Source organism: Symphalangus syndactylus, chromosome 23 (genome assembly GCF_028878055.3).
Source record: "Symphalangus syndactylus isolate Jambi chromosome 23, NHGRI_mSymSyn1-v2.1_pri, whole genome shotgun sequence".
NCBI classification, from domain to species: domain Eukaryota; kingdom Metazoa; phylum Chordata; class Mammalia; order Primates; family Hylobatidae; genus Symphalangus; species Symphalangus syndactylus.
Window position 1 is genome coordinate 63,974,809 of NC_072445.2, and position 6,171 is coordinate 63,980,979.

Consider the following 6,171-nt stretch of genomic DNA (forward strand, 5'->3'; position numbering starts at 1 on the left):
GAGCAGAGATCGCGCTACTGCACTCCAGCCTGGGTGACACAGCAAGACTCTGTCTCAAAAAAAAAAAAAAAAGTCTGGTGGACCGGGTGTGGTGGCTCAGATGACGGATCATTTGAAGCCAGGAGTTCAAGACCAGCCTGGCCAAAATGGTGAAACCCTATATATACTAAAAATACAAGAATTAGCTGGGTGTGGTAGTGCATGCCTATGACAGGAGGCTGAGGCACGAGAATCACTCAAACCTGGGAGGCAGAGGTTGCAGTGAGCCAAGATCGTGTCACTGCACTCCAGCTTGGGTAACGGCGAGACTCCATCTCAGAAAAAAAAGAAAAAGAAGAAAAAAAAGTCTGGTGAGCATAACTTTTAGTAGTTCCGTGAAACTCCCCTGTGCACGTGCCCGCATTTGTGGTAGCATCTGAGATGACCACTCTTGTTTCTCTCCAGCCATGTGTCTTTCCATCCTGAGCCTCTAGCAGGCTTTCCTTCTCACTCTCCCAGTTTTGATCCCGACATTTCTGCCGACCCTAGCCCCAGGCAGGCTAACTTGTCCTGCCTTTTAGCTTCCAGCTTAGCAGATATTTCTCCTGGGAAGACTGCCACAGCTCCATCCCTGTTGGTCAGAGTTCCTTAGCCAGGCCTGGTGGCTCATGCCAGTAATCCCAGTTACTCTGGCGGCTGAGGCTGGAGGATCACTTGAGGCCAGGAATTTGAGACCAGCCTGGGCAACATAGTGAGACCCCATCTCTTGAAATAAATAATAATAATAGAGTCTCTCTTCATAGTCCCAAGGCATGCTGTTGCCCCATGCAGGCTCCAGGTGGCAAGAAGAAGGTACGGTCTAAATAGACCATTCAGGAGAACCTCAGAATCTCTTTACAAAGATGGGGGCAGGTTTATGGAAAACCAACTGGCTAGCACTGGGGAAACCGTGGCCAGCTGAAGCCTGAAGGGGCAAGAAGAAAGGATCCCTCGAGTGCAGGGACGCCTCCTGATGGAAGCATTGGTAAGGAGCAGATCCTGTGCCCACCTGCAGCCTGGTAGGAGGGAGTCCTCCTCTCCACTCATTCTCCCTTCTTGTCCTAGAGCCTCCTTCTAGTCAGCCCTAAGGGGAGCCAGAAGGAAAATGATCCCTTTGATAGAGTTCTTAAAGGCCAGGCAGGGCCTGGGGCTGGAGCAGGATAGAGAGTGTGCCTGGAGGGGCAGAGGGTGTGTCCAGCACTTGCCCAAGTGTGTGGCCCTGCAGGGTGCCAACTTCCACATGCCCAGGAAAGATTCCTCAAGTCAGGAACTGTGCTTTATCTCTTTGGAGATATTCCACCAGGGAATAACCTGAAAAGGGGAAAATCAGTAACTTGCACGATAATATTCATAATACCTCTATTTATAGTGGTGGAGAATTAGAAAGGGCCACAGTAGGGAATCTGTCCAGCAAAGCAGCCAGAATGGGTCATTTATGATTTATGATTATTGATTCTCAGGTGGACCCTGTCAACACCTGCAAAATGGGGGCATACGATGACAAATGACAAAAGCAAACCTACTGATTATACATATGTCAATAGGTGTGCATGTGTACTATATAGGAAGAGATTCAAGGCATATATGTTCATTAAAAAAAGGGCTAAATGTCAAATCCCATAATTTAAGAGGAAAACAGCAAACTTCTTTTTTTTTTTCAGATTTAAGTTGTTTTTTTTTTTGAGAAACAGAGTTTCACTGTGTTGCCCAGACTGGTCTTGAACTCCAACCTCAAGTAATCCTCTTGCCTTGGCCTCCCAAAGTGCTGGGATTATAGGTATGAGCCACTGCACCCAGCCCCAATAGAGTGAACTTCTGATATAATGTGTCCCCAAATTAGTGCAAAGTGGTTAGAATACTTAAGACTGTGCACAGTATAAAAATGCAGGAAACACATCTTACTGAAGGAAACTGTCCTGGGAAAAGCCACTCGGCTTTTGTCAACTATTACCCCAGCTTCCAATATTTTCATTGGATATGAAGCTCCTTTTCCAATACACTGTGGTAGGTGTGGGGTGAATTTATTGCAAAGGGTCTTTAAAGTTTCTCAAACTTTCTTTTTTTTTTCTTTTTTTTTTTTTTTTAGAGACAGGGTCTCGCTCTGTGGCCCAGGCTGGAATGAAGTGGTGCAATCGTGGCTCACTGCAGCCTCCACCTCCCAGGCTCAGGTGATCCTCCCACCTCAGCCTCCCAAGTAGCTGTGACTACAGGCATGCACCACGAAGCCTGGCTAGTTTTTTAAAGAGATGGGATTTTGCTAAGTTGCCTAGGCTGGTCTCAAACTTCTGGGCTCACGAGATATGCCCGTCTCAGCCTCCCAAAAGTGGTGGGATTACAAGTGTGAGCCACTGCACCCAACCAAGTTTCTTAAACATTCGTGTACATGGGAATCTCCTGGGGATCTTGACAAAATGCGGATTCTGATTCTGTAGGTCTGGGTGGGCCTGAATGTCCCCCTTTCTAACAGGCTCCATGGGGCTTCTGGCAGTCCTGTGGAGGAGATGCAAGGCTTTGATAATGTAACATTCCAAATATTATAGTATCTAGTGACCCAGTGTGATTCACTCACACTCACATCCATGGGGATGCCCACACTGTGGGTCCTGACTATAGCCTGAGTAGCTGCAGTTGGTGGAGTTGCTTGTTTGCTTTTTTACCTTTTAAAACATGCATATGACGTTTGCAGATAGAAAATTTATATGTCCTTTGTCATCCACCCTCCCCTTCTCCTCCAGATTCTGGTATGCCTCTGATACAGTGGCTTGTCCTCCTGTTAAGAATCCCAATATATTCTGGGCTTCCTGTCTATCAGCCAAAAAGAACCGGTCAAATTTTGCTCTTTATTTTTATTTCCTTTTTTTTTTTTTTCTTGAGATAGGGTCTCGCTCTGTTGCCCAGGCTGGAGTGAAGCAGTGTGATCATAGTTCACTGCAGCCTCGACCTCCTGGGCTCAAGTGAGGCCCCACTGCAGCCTCCTGAGTACTTGGGACTTCAGGTGTGCATCACCACACCCAGCTAATTTAAATTTTTTGTGGAGATAGGGTCTTGCTGTGTTGCCCAGGTTGGTCTTGAACTCCTGAGCCCAAGTCATCCTTCCACCTTAGTCTCTCAAAGTATTGGGATTACGGTCATGATCTACTGCACCCAGCTGAACTGTACTTTTTATAGTTTTATCCTCAAAACAGTACTTCCAGTATCCCTGACATAAATATAACCTTGAGCAGGCTTTTTCAAATTGCATACAATCCCCACCTTTTCCATCCTAGCCACAGTTATTTTTATGATTATCATCTTGTATTTCTCACACTGTTTTCACATGAGAAACTTAAAATTCCCTCTTATGAATCCATCCAATTTCATGAATTCTTCTGGCAGTCCTATGGAAGAGATGCAAGGCTTTGATAATGTAACATTCCAAATATTATAGTATCTAGTGACCCAGTGTGATTCACTCAAACAGTAGAGGAAACAAGCCCTTATAAAGTTAGCATTTGCTGTTTGTTTCCATGGTTCTCAAAGCTTGAGTCAGGTACCACTGTAGGGGCTGTAGAATGAAGGCCCAGTGGAAGGAAGCATTACCCATTGAAACAAGGGTGAATCTTCCTCTTTCAGGCTTCATTTGGTTTCCACTGAATACCCTTATTTTGCACATGTCAACAAAAAAAAATATTTGTTACGGGCCGGGCGCGGTGGTTCATGCCTGTAATCCTAGCACTTCAGAAGGCCGAGGTGGGAGGATCACTTGAGTTCAGGAGTTCGAGATCAGCCCAGCCACCATGGTGAAACCCTATCTCCACTAAAAAAACAAAAATTAACTGGGCTTGGTGGTGCACGCCTGTAGTCCCAGCTACGTGGGAGGCTGAGGCAGGAGAATAGTGTAAACCTGGGATGGGGAGGTTGCAGTGAGCCAAGATTGTGCCACTGCACTCCAGCCTGGGCAACAGAGTAAAACTTCATCTCAGACAAAAAAAAAAAAAAAAAAAAGAAAAAAACGAAAACATTTCTATTATGGTTATAGTCAAGGTGTTTTGGGTTTTATTCTCTGTTTTTCTCACTTCCCATGTTTCTGTTTGCCTAAGTAGCCTTTGTTACTGATACTTTCTAGTCTGGATTTTAAGAATTAATCTCTACATCCAGCAATTTGAGAATAATTTGTGCAACTCTGCCCTAATTTTTTCTTCTCCCTGCTTTATCCCTCTTTGCTGTGTTTTCTTCTCCTAGCTGATGTTGCTGTTGAAGTGTTCTGATGAACAGTTGGAGAGTAGTGTGTCGTCACCACCTCCTTATGAACTCCCATCGTCATCGAGGGTGAGCACATCCTGATACCCGAGCCAGAGCAGTTGTCCTCTGTGAGCCAGGAGTCCTCAGGGACTGTGGTTCTCTCCACGGCTGCACCCCTGACTTGTTGTGTGAGCTTGGTGTGCCATTTAGCCTGTTGTGTCTTTTTATCTCTGCTCTGAACTATATATGTCCCCCATCAATCTAGAAAACAATTCCCAAAGAATTATGACATCTTTGTCCTCGCAGAGGGTTCATGAGGGTTTAGGAAACACTATGTTAGCAGACGTATTCTCTGGCCCTAGTTCCTTGTGTCGTTGGTACTCACGCCTCTCACATGAGAGGGGATCGACTCTCACAGCTCCTGCGTATGTGTGTGTATGGGTATATTTGTGTGTGTGTATGTGTATATGTGCATGTGTGTGTGTGTGCATGTGTGTATGTGCATGTGTATGTGTGTGTATTGTGTGTGCATGTGTGTGTGTGCGCGTGTGTGTATGTGTTTGTGTGTGTGTGTGTTTAAAAACACAGGCTGAAAATGAAATGCATCCAACAGCAAGAAGACATTTGCTCAAGACCCCTTCTTTGTCATCACACTCCTCTCTGCAAAAATAGAGCCACTGGCCAGTACCCCTCTTTAAGACACCTTTATAGTGAATGAACTCTACACTAGCTTCACATTTTTACCAGAAATATAAGTGACTCATTAATAAATACCCCAGATCTGTTCAATTTTCTTTCTTTTATTTTTACCGTATACCCTACAGACACAGTGTTAACAATTTTCTTATTCCTCAAGCACCTACCTGATTCTTTGCCATCCCAAACAATTAAATATTTTTATATCAACATTTGCCTTTCTTGCTCTCTTTTTAAAACTTAATACCCTGAACCCCCTTTAAAACCCTCTGTGCCTTAGTCTTGCCACACAGACCAGAAAAGCACCAGGTTCAGAGACTGCAGGATGGGAAGAAAGCTGTCTGCTGAACCATCTGCCTTTTCTTAGCTGTAGAAAAAGAGAGGATTTACAGGTTTAGAAGGAGATTATTTTTCACAGCTTCCAGGCTACTAATATTCTATCCTTGTTTGCAAAATTCCTCCCACAGGTTAAGCAAGTCACTGTGACCTCTACAGAGAAGAAATGCCCCTGAGATGCACTCTCATTTGGAAAGATTCTAAAAAATACGGTTTGGAACTTCCGGGTTTGCCCCAGCCATGTGCAGTCCTGTGTTTGTGCTTCTCTCCTCCATGCTAGGAACCTCCACCTTGACTCCCTATTTCTAGCAAAGAGAAGGACGGCTGCTGCCTTCCATGAAAGGCATTCTATATCAGAGAGGGGCACGGAGGAAAGGGAATAAAACAAAAGTGAAGTCAATTTGCATTCAGATGTTGGCATTAAGTATTAATAGGGCTTGGGGTGAGGGTAGTTTCTCTTTTATTCATGCTCAGGTTGCCATGGCTGTCCGGGTTTCCAGGGATGGCAGAGGGGGATGGTGAAAAGGAGGAAAGGGCTACTGAGCCTTCATGGAGCAGTTCAAGGTCAGAGCCTCACTCTGTGCCCTGACACTGGCCCAGATGGCCGAGAGCGAGTTCAAGGAACTGAAAGATGCAGAAGTTTCCAGCACAACCAGGGAACATCTGATTGGCTTCTCTTTAACTGATAAGACACCCTTGTGTTTTAAAAGCAATACCCTGGCCAGGCATGGTGGCTCATGCCAGTAATCCTAGCACTTTGGGAGGCTGAGGTGGGAGGATCACTTAAGGCCAGGAGTTTGAGACCAGCCTGCACAACACGTGAGACCCCCATCTCTAAAAATAATAACAAAAAATTAAAAAAAACAGCAATAACCCAAGCTTAGTCTCAAGAGGGAATAT

At 45.1% G+C, this 6,171-nt stretch overlaps 1 long non-coding RNA gene across 1 annotated transcript; it reads left to right on the plus strand.

The window, feature by feature from the left end:
* Window positions 1-4,263: 4,263 nt before the first annotated feature.
* On the plus strand, window positions 4,264-5,681 carry LOC129472992 (uncharacterized). Its single transcript, XR_008654169.1, has 2 exons — window positions 4,264-4,326; window positions 5,403-5,681. It is a non-coding gene; the product is annotated as an uncharacterized lncRNA (long non-coding RNA).
* The last annotated feature ends 490 nt before the right edge of the window (window positions 5,682-6,171 follow it).